Consider the following 17,757-nt stretch of genomic DNA (forward strand, 5'->3'; position numbering starts at 1 on the left):
TTAAGTAGTTTAGGAAAATGCCAAGAGTGTGTGCAGCAATTATCACAGAATAGGATGACTATTCTTCTCTTTGAAGACTGTAAAATATGATAGTTTTTAAATGCAATACAGGATTCAAGATACAATGCAGTAGATGGAGTAACCAAAATTTACAATACTGCATGTTTTTCAGAAAGAGTGCTTTATTATTCTATTTAGTAATGTGTCGGCCATCCTTTTGCTTGTATTACAGCGGTAACACGTCGAAGCCTACTTTCCACAAGTTCTCTGTAAGTCTGGTCAGGAATAGCTCGCCATTCCTGGTGCAAGGTTGTGAGAAGAAATTGTTGTGAGGATGGGCATGGGTGGCGGTGTCGTACACGCCGCTCCAGTTCATCCCGCAAGTGCTCGATCAGATGAATGAATAGTTATTACAAAATGAGCAGCTTTTTATTTTACTCATGCTCTTCCCCAGATACCATTTAGCAAACTCAGTATTTACATATTTGCTGATTTTCTGCAGTGTCCAAATACTTTTGTCCATATAGTGTAGTAATGAACAATGATAGTATAGCTATATACTGTCGCTAACTATGGCTAACTGGTTCCAAAAGATAATAATTTGTGCACAATAGGAAATTATTCCAGGAGAAAAATATCAATAACACTTGACTATTATCAGCACCATTTTACACAATGTCCGGTTATGGAATATATGGCACAGGTTCCCTTTAGAGGGTAACATTCCAATGCTATCTTTTAGAAAAGCTGGTTCGTGTATTCACATATAATGTCCCTTTGAATAACAGTCCATAACCTGGGTTCAAGCATCAGGAACATGTACAATGTTAGTGTCTGCAGCATGTGCCCTATCCTCTATAGCAGGCCTGCTAACACACTATCTTTAACCCTTTCCAATCCAATTTGTATACTGGCTTTCCTAGGGGGCTTACTCTTTTTCTGCCGTTATATAACGGCGCTATATGCTGGCTAAAGCCAGTGCTGTATGAGGTGACACGTTGGTTAGGCCCCGACAGCAGAGCGATTGGCAATATACAGTAAGAGAACCCCGACGGATGTCTTCCAACATCGGAGCTGTACAGCCTTAAATCATAATGTCTTCAGAGGTCAGACAGTGGATTGGAAAGGGTTAAGCCTTTCCTTGGTATGTACATCTATTGTTAGATTGAAGCTAGTCTCATTTACAATATGTCACATAGGGGTAATCACTCTGGCTGACCCAGGTTAGTCCAGGGTCAGGAGAATTCCTTCACCATGATTTCCACAGATCCTTGTCGCTGTCCAGGTGTTGATCTAGCGACACATTGCTGGTTCTCTCTCTCGGCTCCAGATACCAGTCAGTCTCCACTCACAGGCAGCAGTTCTTCAGCTCTACAAGGCCCAGCTTCTGCCATGTCTCACCACAGTGACTCAGCACAAAAAGGTCCCTGTTATAATAAAGGCTCCAGTCTTTACAAGGTTCCTACAGAGTATGCTCAGTTCCAATTTGCTGACATTTGGCACATGCGCTGATTTTGGTAGCATAACTACAAGCATGTTCAACTGCTTCTCTACTCAAACTACTTTTTGTCATGGGACTTGGGAACTGGAGTTCCCCTATTCCAATGGTTATAGGGGTTCCAGTGCTTGAACCCTCATGAATATAACATTGATCAGGTATCCCAGTGGATAGGTGATAACTGTTTTTGGCTGAAATATCCCTCTTAAATAAGGATGTAGATCTTACAATAGGACATAATTTTTTTTTCTAAATTACTAAAAGGAAAGGCAAGTATGCCTTTAAACAGAGTAGTTTCTGCTGTGCTTAGCCATACAAACTATAAACTGTAACCAGGGGAGTAGCTATAGGGGATACGGTTGCACCCAGGCCCATAAGGCCTCTCTTCTCCATATAGGGAGCCCAGTACTATGAATAAAGCATAATTGTTAGGGGCCCTGTTACAGGTTTTGCATTGGGGCCCAGAAGCTTCAAGTTACACCTCTGACTGTAATCAACTCTATCAATATGCCTATCCATTTCAGTAAAATATTTCTGCAAGTAGAAAAAGTTGAAAGGTCTGTCTAGGATGAAACCACACGAATGCAGGGAGGTTTTTCTACTAAATGGACACCAAAAGCATAATAACAGTATGGTCTATTATGTTTACAATTAATTATGCAAATGGTTTCCTCCACTGTACTGAAACTATTCTCATGATGATTAGTGGTGGGACACCACATATTGTAGCTTCCAATATGCAATTCGCAATTTTAATTTATTTCAATAAAAAAATCTTTTTAAAATCAGATGGTTGAGAACTTTTTGTGATAAAATCTTTCAGATATGCATTAAAAGTTTACTAGGTAATATCCTCACCCATATCAGATAGAAAAATACCCATGGAATCATCGGTCAAATGAGCAGATTCTCTAGGTCATAGGACAAGTGATTGAATAAGATGTAATCATACATTTTAATGAATTCTTCATTGAACAGGCAATTAATTATTAACAAGAACAAACTCATGTATCATTATTCAAGTCCATAGACTGGGAGTTGAATTTCAATGTGTGTACTGCCCCCCTGTGGAATTCCTGAGTGATGCAGTCATACAATGTGGGGGATTTCAGGGAATGTTCACACGGTATTAATTCTATAGGTAGAAAAATTTGACATAGAATCTGCATCCAAAAGCCACTTGCAGGAAACCTGTTCCTTCATGTCATTTTATGCTCCTTCAGGAAGAAGTTGCACACAATCTTCCACATCTTCTTCAGCATGAAAAGTATAATGTTAAAAACTATGATAAAAAAGAGGAATTTAACAAATTTGTCAATTTGTCACAATGAAATTTAATTGTTGGGACTAGTAAAATAATCAACTGGTCAGGGGTTGTTGGAAATATAGCCGGGACATTTTCATACTTTTGACATATACAAACAAATCCTGAATTATAAAATAAAATTAATCATAAAAAAAACCCATACCCATATATTTTCTGAGAGTAGATACCTGTCATATTGTTAAAATGCCACTCCACACTTATACACACAAGCACCTTCATGCAATTTTGCAATAAAGCATAATTATTTTGCAAAAAAAATAATTGCATAAACATTAAAACACCTCCTAAAAATAAAAATACTATAAATAAAATATATAAATATAATATTTAATAGAGATTAAATGTGCCCAAATAACATCAATAGCTGTTGGCTGAACAGTCAATGAACATTCCTTCAGCCAACAGCTTTTATATGAAAAGAGTAGAGACAGCCTCTACCAGACAGCTCTGGCGGTAGCTTATCTCCAGGGGGGCAAAAGGATCAGACGTTGAAATGCACCACATTTGATCATAATAGAGGATGGATATAGTAATGACATCATTAAAGGGGTTTTCCAGTGAAATACTATTGATGACCCATCATCAAGATAGGTCATCAATAGTTGATCGCCTGAAGTCCGTCGCTCGGGACCCCGACCGATCAGCTGAACGAGAGCATGCCGTCAATGCCGCAAATACAGAGAGGTCGGAGTGGAATCCTCCGCGCTGACCTCAGTGTAGTGGCCATCACTTGCAACTGCGTCCGCTCTGACCTCTGTGTTATTGTGGCGCTGACAGCACAGCTGATCGGTCGGAGTTCCAAATGACGGACCCCAGACAATCAACTATTAATGATCTATCCTGATGATAGGTCATCAATAGTATTTCCCCAGAAAACCGTTTTAAGGCAGGTCCATCCAAAAGCAAAGAGGAGTGTCTTAGACTACTTAAGTACAACAAGTGTAGGGTAGTATGGAAATCTGGCAGCTATTTTACACACATGAAAAGGGAACTGGGAATGGGATGAACCACTGCAGCAACATAGAAACGGAGGACACCAGATATGTGAACTACACATGTGTAATATGCATGTACTGTACAGTGAAATTTTACCGCAAATCGTAGAGTTGCTTAAATGCATTCCTTTGGGTGATTTTAGTTACATATCGTTCCTACGACAGCATGGCCTTTAATTAATTGTACAAGTAAAATTTGAGTGTGGAGAAGTTTAAGGACTTTAGAGACTACTTCATGGGACCAAGGTGACAGGAACCTAAAAACTATAACACCAACTACCCCCTATGTATAATAGCCTTTATATTAACCATGTGGAATTGCAATTCGAGGATGATAGGCTTTTTTATGACAGTGAATAAAAAACAACAATAAATCCATGATTCATAGTGTTTCATTGGTGCTGAAAATCTTGTCCTTGCCCACAAGGGACCAAGTCAGCATAATGGCTCTCTATCAAGTTTAATACACTGGAAGAAAGCCAAGACCACAAGAATGATTATTCTCTGAGTTTCACCATCAATCGACTAATGACAGAAAGATTGTCAACTTTTACAACTGATGATCCCAAACAGAAGATGATTTTCTAGAACATTAAAGAGACAGTCCAGATGAAGCAATTATGCTAAACGTGCATCAGGGCATACCACCTTGGTTCAGTATATTTCATGCATTTGGACTTTTCCATCCTGCTGCTTCCTCCGTTTCTTTATTTCATCATACTAACTGCTGTGCCATTGTACGTATATTGCGGTGCATTCATTTGGATACACATTTGTTAGTAGGTCGGTATGGACAATGTTCCCGTATTCATGTTTTAGGATTTTGCCATTAGGAATTCATTATGCATTACGGCACATTGTTCCCTAGATGGTATCATCATAACTGCAGCTCTGCCTTTTAAACGTATTTTATATTGTTTTGGTCAATCGAGTATATATCTTCTATCATCATCTGTATGTTCTGTGTACTTTACATAAATCTATAATACAGTATTTGGTTGATACAGAACTATTGTTTATACTTTGTAGTTTGCAAACTGTTCCTAACTTCAGATTTCTCTCATGCGACCATATAGTACATGCTGGATGTGAGTTGTACGTGTGCAGGGTGCAGCTCCCTTAAAGGGGTATTCCAATCTCAACTTTTCATGGCAGAGATGGGAAAACCCAGCGCTTCGTTTTCGACCACCTGTCGGAAACAGTCAAGCGCTTCAGCCCAGCGCTATTTGTTTAACTCTTATTGAAGTGAATGAGAGCTGCAGAAACAGCATAGCCCAGTGCACTTTGCTGTTTCTGTGACTCCTCTGGTGGCTGGAAACTATAGCAGCGGTTTCTCATCTCGGCTATGAAAAGCTGAGATGGGAATATCCCTTTATCTAGTTGTCATGTATCTGCACAGCTTCATTCCTGTACTGATTCCTTCTTCTATAGCCCATTGCAAGTCTCTTCTCCCTTGATGCTGAGGAGTATATGATTTCCTTGCAGAGTTTGCTGTATGCTCTGCTGTATGTCTGTGCTTGTATACATGATGGTGTATGTCTGTGCTTGTATACATGATGGGGTTCTGACCAGAACACAGGTTGTTGCATACGGAAAATAGGAAAACCTGTATTCTGTAAAAGCGACTCTGCAATCAATTTGATGAACTTCCAGCCTCCAGCGTACACAATGGAGGTGACTATGGTATTTGGCACTGGGTTCATGTAGGCCATACGCAGACTCCATCCTATTGTTTCCAGGCATGCTCTCTGGCAAGTCACTCATTACTTGCTGTATTCATGCTACTGTCACAACTACCCACACAATATATATTGTTTCCTTGGAACATGTGGGTAGTGTGACCTTAACATCCGCTGTGCCCCCACATTGCAGATACCACTTCACCTAACCTACAGATATCACCACCTTATAATAAAGTACACAATGCTCATATAATACAGGTGATTTTGTTTTCTTCCGCAACTCAACCAGCATATTATATAGATTTAACCCTTTACTGGTTAGATAGCATTCAACAAGAGAAATTAACAGACGTATGGCCGAAGGATATGGAATATAACAATGTAGTACATTAACTTATACTGAGCCTTTTGCAGGCTACCTCCACTAGGCCAGAGTAGCAGTCTTCTGGGCTTCAGAGTCCTGCTGAGCCCACTTTCTAGCACACTCTATGGGCCTCTGAAACTCCCACTGTTCAGTTGTAGACCTCTTTATGCTGAACCATCACTCAGCCGCAACTTATTCATGTGGGCCTCTCGACTACAAGAGTTCCAGTTACAGTTGAACACTCTACTTCAGTGTTCTTCCCCATCGCCATGTCCTCTGCCTCACACAGAACCGTAGGTTTGTAGCCCCAGTACCGCTGTCTGTCATGCCATCCAACTCAAGACTGATTCTCCAGCATTTCGGCCACCAGTAAGTGCAACCATTCTTCTTGACTATGCCAAATATAAGGGAACCAGATGGTGTTTCAGACAGACCCTAAGTTGCTACATTTGGAAAATAGTAAAGTGTGGGAAAATAAGCAAACAGAGTAACCTTAAGCAAAGATAGACTATGGGGTATAACATGCCAAAAAGACAACAGAGAGCAGATACTGCTGGCCCGGCGTGCTAACTGACCAAAGGTCATAATAGCGCTCTAAGATAGAGTGAAATAGATCTGGAATAGCTAAGTCTCTGGCACGACCTGTCCATGGATGGTGACTTTGATGTAATAAAATGTGATGGTGTCCGGTATTCTTTAATAAAATCACTTTTATTCAAGACCCACAAGTGTAACGCGTTTTAACACATGCAAACCTCTTCATCAGATTTAGATCTATGAAAGAACTCCACACGGTTCAGATAGCAAAACATGTTGACTATTTGCGACCAAATAGTTTTGCTCGGTCAGCAGAAAACGCTTGTTACCCCAGTATCACTGTCTCTCATGCTATCCAACTCTAGATTGATTCTCCATTGTTACTGCCACCAGCTAAGTGCAACAATCCTGCTTGACTATGCCAAATGTAAGGTGATCGGGAGTTGTTCTGGCCAGAACTTTAGAAAATAGGAAAACTTGGATTCCATAAATACAGTTCTTTTATTGGCATCTAATAAAATTGCTACTCAACGAACAGTCTGAACTTCTGCCTTCCAACCACAATTGAGGGGGCAGTGGTATTTGGAACTGGGTTCACATAGGGTATACAAAGACCCCTCTGTATAGTCTTTCTGCTTGCTTCTTATGGTCTCCAGGCATACTCCTTCAAGTCACAGACACTATGGCTTCCCTGCTCCTTGGACTAGCAGAGTCCAAGACGGTAAGGTCTTGTAAAGGTAGGGATGTTAGCCCAAGTGGCTACCTTGCATATTTGTTCTGCTGAAGCTTCTGCTCGTTTAGCTCAAGAAGACAAAAAGGTCCTTGTAGAATGAGCTCTAAATCATTCTGTAGGGAATATGTCTTCAGCCCTTTATACCTCCTGTATTGCCATAGCAATAGTGTCTTCGAGGCTGCCTTCCCGCTATTTCAAATGTGTCAAACACAAGACTTGTGGTACTCATTTTATGCGACCCACCGGATGTGCATCAAACCCGTGCAGCATTCTACTCCCCCAGCCTGCAGGTCCAGTCCGGCAGCAGCAATCGAGTCTGACCGCTAACCTCCCTTGCTGCTCTGGCTATGTGCGCCATTTTATACTCAGTGCAGATGCAGAGGGGAGAGGTCAGCAGCCACAGACTCTACCGCCACCGTCAGACCGGGCCTGCAGGCTGGATGAATGCCTGTAGGGATACTGCCTGTCCTGAGGCCAGTAGATAGGTCACTATTACTAATGGGAATACTATGGGTGTCACTTATTAGTACTGCTTACCCTTGCTTTCTTGGACATCCACAGCTAGGACTTCCACGTCCCCCGTCTGTGACGCTATGGCGCTCGCAATGTCATAGAGGAGGACCTATTATTAACTAGGGAAATAAAGAAAGGATGGGGGGAGGGTCCTATTACTAAATTGGTCCACAAGGAAGATCCTTGGGGGACCACAGCAGGAATCATTGCTAATTGGGACCAAAGCATGGGGCCTATTACTCATTGGGACCACAGTAGGGGTTATATTACTAAGTGGGGCCACTGCAGTGGTCCTTTTATTAATTTGGATCAAAGTGGGAGACCTATTACTAAATGGGGCCACAACGGAGTTCTATAACTAGTTAGGGCCACAGCAAGGATCCGATTACTAGTCAGGGCTCCTATTACTAAATAAAGACACAGCAGGGGTTGTATAACTAATATGGACAACCAAGACGTCCCATTACATGTTTTGGGTCACAGCAGAGCCACCAATATTTAGCAGGGCACCATTACGCAGTGGGGACTCATTTTTTTTGTTAGGTCGGACAACCCCTTTACGCAGCTCTCCAGGGCGCCTAGCGTTGTCCACAGCTTTGTAATAATGAAAAGAAAAAAAGCTGCTTTTGCGCTCGTCGGGATACAAGATGAAAAAATGTAAATATACTTAAATTTATTTACATTAATCAGAGCGATGTGTTTCGGCGAATGCAATCGCCTTTTTCAAGCTCTAAAACGAACATACATACATGTACAACATAGCAAATATTTATATAGTCTACTCACATGTTTCTCTCAGCTTTCAAAGCAGCAATCAATGTTACTCCGAGTGGAGAAACTGGGGCGTAGGAAACGCCCCTCCCGTCCCACAATTACGTCACCAGTAGTGTCAACTAACACTATTAACACTAACACTGTATTCACAATTAAAACTTTATTAAACAGCCGCAATCACCGTGCGGTCACATTCACGTTCAACCTGCCACACTCAATCATAGCGTATTATCGATGTAATTGTGGGACGGGAGGGGCGTTTCCTACGCTCTGATTAATGTAAATAAATTTAAGTATATTTACATTTTTTCATCTTTTATCCCGACGAGCGCAAAAGCAGCTTTTTTTCTTTTCATTATTGCGGTTTACCAAGCACCTACGGGTGTTTGTCTGCTGGATACTTTTTGCTGCTCTCTGTCTTACTGCGGATGTGGGATTAAAAGAACCTGCTTAAGGCCGCCTGCAGACGAGCGGGTCGGATCCGGCAGCGAGAATTCTCGCCGCGGGATCCGACCCGAGAGCCTGCAGGGACGAGCGGGTACTCACCCGCGCCTGGCGGCCCCGGCTCTTTCATGTGCCGGCTGCTGCGCAGCCGGCGCATGCGCAGGCCGGAGCCGGCGGCCGGGTGAGTGTGTGCCCCGCACAAAAATAGGACATGCCGCGGTTTGTTTGCCGCGCGAGATTTCACGCGGCCAAACCGCGGCCGTCTGCATAGGAGTGCGTATTGTAATGCACTCCTATGCAAACTTTCAGTGGCGGAAATCCCGCGGGAAATCCTGCGGCGGGATTTCCGCCCGTGTGCAGGCGGCCTAAAGCCTTCTTGGACATCGGTGCCGACGGGGTTTATCAGGCTGATTTCCCCGTTAGGCACCAGGTGAGTTTAGACCTGTTTATTTTATGATAACACATTATTCACCTGGCGCATCCCTGATCTACTTCTTGTCCACAGTTTTGTAGGGTCAAAACTATTAACAGCGTTCTTTTGGGGCTCGATTTACAAACATTCATTCACATTAGGTTTTTGTACTATTTATAGTGGTATTTTTTTGCCAGTCCCCACCTTACCTGCTAGTCTGTGTATTTATGAAAATATTTAGTGTATCATTTTAACAATTTCCACAAATATCAGGTATGTGTCATAGATCAAGGATAATACTGTTACATCATAACCTTAATATTTTACTTTAAGACTGTTTGAATTTAATGTGAAGTCACAGCCGAGTGTGAGGATTTGATCTTTACACTGCTTTGTAATACAGAAACTTTCTGGATCAGCATTTTTGCTTGCAATTAGATACTTCAACACTTCCAGGCCATTCCAACCTGACATTCTGCCAGCAGCACACAGCAAATCCTGGCAAGGGGATGGAAACCGTTTACATAAAGGAGAACACAAACAGCAGGAATATTATTGGAATCGATTCTAGGGTCTATCGATAACCTGTATACAAGATATATGATTGTGAATTTACAATTGCATAACTTAGTTTCAGTAATGTTTAGCAAGTATGATTGTTAAGACAAAATAGTACAAGTTGACAGCACTATAAATTTCATAGAAAAGCCCATAGCACCATCTACAGGCCATGAGCAGTAATGCAGCCAAGAGATTAATCCAAGCTTTATTTAATAACAAGTGGTACCTCAATTTACAATAGTAATTTGCTAGTGGACGACCATTGTAAATTGACACTATTGAGATCATACCTCTATGAAAGACTAGTTGGTCACTAAAATGTCAATGCAGAAAAAGAAAAATTAAGTTTAAGTAATAATAAGTATATAGCCATTACACATAAAGCACATTTGCACATATAACAGGCAGAAATAGCAGCTGGAAGCTTTAAGTCCCTTTCAATGTAGGGGACAGGAGCTTCTTTAGAGTCTTGTACAGGACACACAATGTACTAGAACCACGGGTGTAGCTAAAGGCTCATGGGCCCGGGTGCAAAAGTTTATCTTGGGGCCCCCCAAGCTCTCTTAACTCCTTAACGCAGGGGCGTAACTTGAAGCTCTTGGGCTCGAATGCAAAACCTGTACCAGGGCCCTCAACTATAATGCTTCATTCATAGTACTGGGCTCCCTATATGGAGAAGAGAGGCCTTATGAGCCCCCTAAGGCTCCTGGGCGCAACCACATCCTCTGCATCCCGTATAGTTACGCCAATGACCAGATCATTATGGAGCCACCCTCACCTGGGGTCCAAAAAATCAACTCATCGTGGAACAGAGATGCTAAACCTCCACTGTTTGTAGGTCATTATAGTAATTGCAACCTGCTATACAATTCTCTTTATATGAAGTTCCATAGTAGCCGCTCTATAGAACTCTTGACTGGAATCCACCACATTGGACTATTTCATAGTATATACAAGGACTGTGGCAATCATTCTGTTTAACCCCTTCCCGGTGCGACCTCTCTTCATACAGCGCGAGCGTCAGCTGTTTATTACAGCTGACACCCACGGGCAATAATCCTTTAATAACCCTTTAAATGCCGCTGTCAGTTAAGCGGCATTTAAATTCCCTGAACGATGTTCAGTGGACCCGCACGCCCCCCCCCCCCCTCCCCCATGGTGAGATCGGAGGAGCCGTCAGGTATCATGGCAGCCGGGAGCTTTCTGAAAGGCCCCAGGGCTGCCTTGAGAGACTGCCTATCAAGCCATCCCCATGGGGTGGCTTGATAGACTGCCTGTCAAATCGCAGTATGACATAATGCTGCAGGAGCGATCAGAGCATCGCATATTATAGTCCCCCAGGGGGACTTAAATGTAAAGTTAAAAAAAAGGTCAATAAAAGTTTAAATCACCCCCCTTTTGCCATATCTATAATTAAAAAATCTAAATAATAAAATAAAAATACATATCTGGTATCGCCGTGTCCGTAAAAGTCTGCTCTATCAAAGTAGCGCATTATTTACCCCGCATGGTTAACTGCGTCCGAAAAAAAAATAAAGAACGCCAGAAATGCACTTTTTCAGTCACCCTGAAAAAGCGCAATAAAAAGCGCCTAAAAAATGTCATATGTATTCCGAATTGGTACTAACGGAAACTACTGGACATCCTACAAACACTAAGCCCTTGCTCAACTACGTCGACAGAAAAATAAAAAAGTTATTGTGCGCACAAGATGACCGCAGAAAATAATTGAAAAAAATTAAATGTCTTTGAAAAAAAAAAAAAACTATACAAGTTTGGTATCGTAGTAATCGTACCGACCCATAGAATAAAGTTATCATGTTGTTTTCTGTTGCAGTTTGTGCGCCGTAGAAATAAGACACACTGAAAGATGGTGGATTGTAGTTGTTTTTTTTTCATTCTACTCCACTTAGAATGTTTTTAAGTTTTTCAGTACATTATATGGTACATTAAATAGCACCATTGAAAAATACAACTCGTCCCGCAAAAAACAAGCCCTCATACAGCGACGTGGATGGATAAACAAAGGAGTTATGATTTTTTTAAAAGGGGGGAGGAAAAAACTAAAATGGAAAAAAAAGGGGCTGCGTGATTAAGGGGTTAAACTGACTCTTGATATAAACCTTTAAGTTTAATTCAAGTCTTCATTTTTGCACTCTGACTTACTGGTATTATTTTTAGTTCTACATATTGTTGTACTATATTGGATGCATGAATCCCTACAAACCTGAATTGCCGAAAAAACTAATAATGTCAAATTACAGTAACCCGTCTACACTCAATCCATTGAACCGTGTTGTACAGATTTGCCTCAGATTTTCTGTGCAGATTGTCCACACTGAAAAACCACAGCATTTACAGTAGCAGCAGCCATGTGAATGAGAGACCATTAACAGCAGTGGATTAGGGGTGCAGATTCCACCTCTTGAAATGAGGGGGTGAGTTCTGCACCAAAATCTGTGTTTATGGGCTTATTCACACAAACGCATTTGTGTACTGTACAGACAGTGAATAGAACCCGGTTCGGTCACATGTGCTTTTTGTGTGCGCATTTTGTTTGTACAACAAAAAAAGGGAACACAGCATGTCCTATTTTTGGGCGTAATGCGTGCGAAATTAGCACATATTAAACAAATTAAAGTTATTTGTCCATTTAAATCAATGAGCATCCCTGCGTGTTTATGCGCAAAAATACACAGGGTGTGCGAGTGCACAAAATACAGCAAGAAACATAAAGCCCCTTGTGTAAATATGTGCGTAAATACGCTTCTGCCCGTGTGACCTCAGAGTGGCTTCCTTCCAATTAATCCTCAACTCTGACAAGTTACCATAGCTTTACAATAAATGATTAACTTTGCGTTATCTTTAACACAACATCATCTGCCTAAAGTGAGACCTTTTTTTTATGACACCTTATCTAAATCCTATAACCCTGTCCTGATTTATTGCTGGAGGCTCATTTAAAAGTCGGTTGTGGTGCAGTTTTTTTCTACAGTTTTCAAAAATTATGCTGAAAATGCTGCCCTTTGCCATGGATTCAGAGAACCGCAGCAAAAGCTGCACCATGACCACGACACAGTCGCAGGGTAAGAACCCAGCCCTAGGCTATAGTTAGACGTATTTTGGTCATGTCACAACATTAAACGGAGACATCACCACTATGTCAAAATATATTATATGGCTGGATTCACACATACAGTAGAGGGCGGTGTGGGCAAAACCACTGGGGAAAATTAACGAAGCCTGGCACTTGCGATGCAAGGCTTAGTAAAGTTTTCCCCAATGTGGCATGTGCTTAATACATAAAGAGGCATAATCCTTTTCATGTATTCAGCCCATCACCCAGCCCCTTCAGAGAAATGTATGCCAGGTCTGAGATGGCATACATTTTTGTGATAATTTACGTCTGTCATACTCTGGACGTCTCCTCCGTATATTGCCATCACTTCTGTGCAGTGCAGCATCCTGTGTGATGCTCATCAGACACCATCATAATGCTGAGATTTCATCCTGCTTTCTCTTCCTCTATGCTGTGCAATCCCATGATGAATCAATACAGTATCACATAACCAGCTATTCCAGTACCATCTCTTTCTGCTGGGGGGACAGTGTGATTATCATTACCTATAATTAACTAAATAAGCTAAAGATCATAAGTATGCAGTCAGAAACATGCCCTACTCCTCCACTGGAGGTTTCTCACGTCCCACAGCTCACTTTATACAAGGCTTGTATAAAGAGTCTAACTTTGGCTTGAAGGAATGCTGCCTTCCAATAGGTGGCAGTGTGGAGGTATTATTCCATCTCCCTTATTTGCATATTACCCAGAGGAGCATGAATGGCCTTTTGAGTCACCTCACTCACTGTAAACACTCTCACTAGCGTTTCTGACCCCCGTCCCAGGCCTCTCACTAGCAAAGCCAAACTCCTACTGTATACTGATGAAGGGCAAAGACCATAAAAAAAAAGCTGTCTGTGTATGGATACTAGCTTGGTTTTTAATCCCAGCCATTGTTATAAGGCTTGTATAAAGAGCCTAACTTTGGCTTGAAGGAATGCTGCCTTCCAATAGGTTGCGCTGTGGATGTATTATTCCATCTCCCTTATTTGCACGGCTCACTTGAGGACACCTACATTATGTTTTATCCTCCATTATAATAGGATATAATGATAGGAGTTTACATAGCCTCCTGTGAAGAGTGTATGAGGAGCAGTTCACATTTCATCATGCAGGATGTTCTAGTGACTGAAATACTGTCTCCTAGACCACATGTGTAAAACACAAGGCCCGCTGCTTCATTTCATGTGGCTCCTGGCGTGCCGACGGCCGCTCACCACTGTAGCGATTACCAGCTGGGGTGCCGCAGCTCACCGCTGATAATCACGCTGGCAGCGCTGATCCCGGCGCACACTCTGACGTCAATGTGCAGCTGGGATCCTCCTCCCCTGAGTCCCCTGTTCCTCAGTTTGGCAGGAGAGGACTCTGGGAGGAAGCGTTCCGGGGCGACATTAGAGTGCATCCGGGCTCAGAGCGAGCAGAGGGGGAGCGGCGCTGACAGCAAGGAAGAGGTAAGTATATGCATTGGGGGGGGAACTATTATTACTAATGGTTGCTGCTGAGGGGGTGGGTTAATGTTGCACTGAGGGATTAATGTTGCTGCTGGCGGGGGGGTAAATGGTGGCTGCTGGCGGGGGGTTAATGGTGGCTGCTGAGGAGAGGATTAATGGTGGCTGCTGAGTAGGGGATTAATGTTACTTCTGGGGCCACAATTAGGGCTCAATCACAGGGACATAATCGTATTTTGTAGGCACAAATACACTGCGTATTTGCGCAATCAAAAATCGCTCATGCCTGCATATTTGGGCACGCAAAAAGAACGCAGATGGGCCCATTGAAATGGTGTGCAAATATGCAGTGAATACATAGGTCTCCTGCGCATTCACCACGTATTTGCGCGGCCCATTCACTTTAATGGCCTATCGGGGTGCGTAGTACGCAACAAAATAGGTCTTGCTGTGTGAAAATACATCATGTGATTGAAATCAATGGCTTCTATTCACTGCACATTATGTACGTAAATATACTTGTGTGAACGAGCCCTTACTATACTGTCTTACAATCGGCCCTTTGAAGGTCACCATAAGCCTGATGTGGCCCTCGGTGAAAATGAGTTTGACACCCCTGCCCTAGACAATACATAGAGACAAGTAAATCTCAGGAGATCAAGGACTCCAGGAATAGTCAGGTAGAAAAGAATAACTAAACAAGGTAATACTAGCTAATTTACACAAACTGGGGGTTACTTACATAGCGGATGGAAAAAACAAAAAAACTCCCCCTTGACTGGCCCTTTAACATATTTCGCTTGTCAAAAACATGTGGCCAATAATCGCATTGCTGAACCACAGCTATTTGTGTTACAAATGCATGCAATTTTGCTACAGTTTTTTTTAATGTGGCACACTGCCTGACTATATGAATAGACCTATTAACCCCTACCCGCTCCAGGGCGTAAGTTTACATCCTGGCAGCGGGGAACTTCCCACAACAGGGCGTAAACTTATGTCCTGGGGATAGCGCGAGATCATAAGCGATCTCGCACTATCCGGCAGTGGGAGCTTGCTGTCAGTTATAGCCGGTCTCCCGTTGTAACAGCGGGGTGCATTGGAGATGCGCCCCCCACTGTTAACCCCTTCCCTGCTGCGATCTATGAATATTGCGGCATGGGAAGGGTTCACAGAGGGAGCGCACTCCCTCTGTGACATTGTCGGGCTCTCGCAATATAATCGCAGCTGGTTACCATGGCAATAGGATGCCAGATACCAGCGTCCTGTATTGCCAGCACCTATGATTACTGTAATAAGCGATAAGGCATTGCAGGAAAGAAGTCCTGCAATGCCTTATCACAGCGATCATCGGTGGTATGGTGTAAGTCCCCCAGATGGACACAAATGGTGTAAAAAGAAGATCAAAATAATCTACAAAAAATTAAAATGTAAAAAGACACTTTTTAGGTGCCTTTTCTCATATTAGCATAAAAAAACTGTACAAAAATTAAAATCCCACATATTTGGTATCGTCGTGTCTGTAACGATGTGTACAATAAGTTGCACGTGCCTTATATCCTGCATGGCAAAAAGCGTAAAAAAACGCTAAAAAACGGAGGTACAATGCTATATTTTAGCATTTTGCCTCACAAAAAACACAATAAAAGTGATCAAAAAAACTGCATGCACCCTAAAATGGTTCAAAAAAAACCCACAGCTCGTCTCGCAAAAAATAAGCCCTCATAGTGCTCAGTACATCAAAAATAAAAAAAGTTACAGGACTTTGAATGCAGCGATTTAGAAAAAAAAAAAAGATTTCCAAAAAAAGGTTTTTTATTGCAGAAAAGTGGAAAAACCTAAAAAAAATCTAAGAATTTTGGTATTGTTGTAATCATAACCATAACAACCTGCAGAAAAATATATTGTGTCATTTATCTTGCATAAATAACGCTGTAAAAAAAAAAAAAAAAAATCTATGGCAGAATTGATGCGTTTTCTCTCCCTATTATCATAAAAAATATAATAAAAGTTTTACAATATAGTCTATGCACCATCAAAAACTACAGTTCGCCATGCAAAAAACAAGCTCTTATACGGCCGCGTTGACGGAAAAATAAAAAAGTTATGGCTTTTGAAAAATGGAGATGAAAATCTGCCAAAAATCATTGCATCCTTAAACCCCAAATAGGCCATGTCCTTAAGGGGTTAATGAACAATGACTACAGAAACTAATATTATATGGTAATAGAAATCAAAGCAGGCATTAAAAGTGGTTGTTCAATTATCGTGAAATTTTAATAGCAGGTGCACATTGGATAAAACAGCACATCCAGCGTTTCTTACCTGTCCTCAGCCCCGATGATCCAGCTCTGCAGCCTCACACGGTCCTCCCAGTGCTTGTTGTGGAAGATGATGTCACCGGATATCACCTAACTGCTGCAGCAAATCAGAAACTGCAGTGCCACCCATATCGCGGCACTATGATGCCAAGAGTTCGGAACAACTTCCAAAACAAAAGCAGGTGGCTCAGGACCAAAGGGGTTAAATTGTGATCTGCCTCCTCTGTGGGTGTTTCTGAATTGGCTGATTGGCTAATGCAAAATGTTCGCTCAAAACTGAGCGATCATATGATGCGGGTGTCGGTGGGCGGGGAAGCGTTTTCACGCTATCTTCCGCTGTGCTACAGCAGAAGATAGCATGATGGACGGCTTCCATTGACTGCAATGGAAGCCGTCCGCGCGTATGCCTGCGGAAAATAGAACATGCCGCGGGTGATTACGGGTTATTTCACGGGGCGGAATTCCATGGTAGAATTCCGCACCGTAAGCATTGCGCTATTCGGTTCAATAGAACGCGGCAGAAATCCGTAGGAATTAGGCCTAAAACTCTATAGTAAAACATAGTTCTTAGTCAAGAAGGCGCTTGTCAGTATTTCATAACAATTAATTGTCACTCCACAATCAATCTCCTTTATTATCCTGGTTCAATTGCATATTCATAAAAAGTCTTCTTAGAGTGTTACTGGATCGACCTGGCATAAATCTTAGGCTGTCTAAATATATCCATCAGTGAACAATTAGTGTTTTTCAACTCAAGTCCCGACAACAGATCAAGATTTCAAGATTTCTTCAGTATTGTACAATGTAATTATTGTCAGTGGCTCAAAAATTGGCACAGGCATTTTCTCTATACCATGTCCTCAAATTATAACCTGTTGGAGTACTGGAGTTGAGAAATACTAATCTGAATTAAAGAGTATGGGGTTATATGCCTTCAGCTTTTAAATATTTCTATTCATATTTCTGTGGATCCACAGCCGATTTCAAATTAAAATCTGCACCAGCCGATCAGCTAATTGGGAATCCACTG

This window comes from Eleutherodactylus coqui, chromosome 1, assembly GCF_035609145.1.
Source record: "Eleutherodactylus coqui strain aEleCoq1 chromosome 1, aEleCoq1.hap1, whole genome shotgun sequence".
Lineage (NCBI taxonomy): Eukaryota > Metazoa > Chordata > Amphibia > Anura > Eleutherodactylidae > Eleutherodactylus > Eleutherodactylus coqui.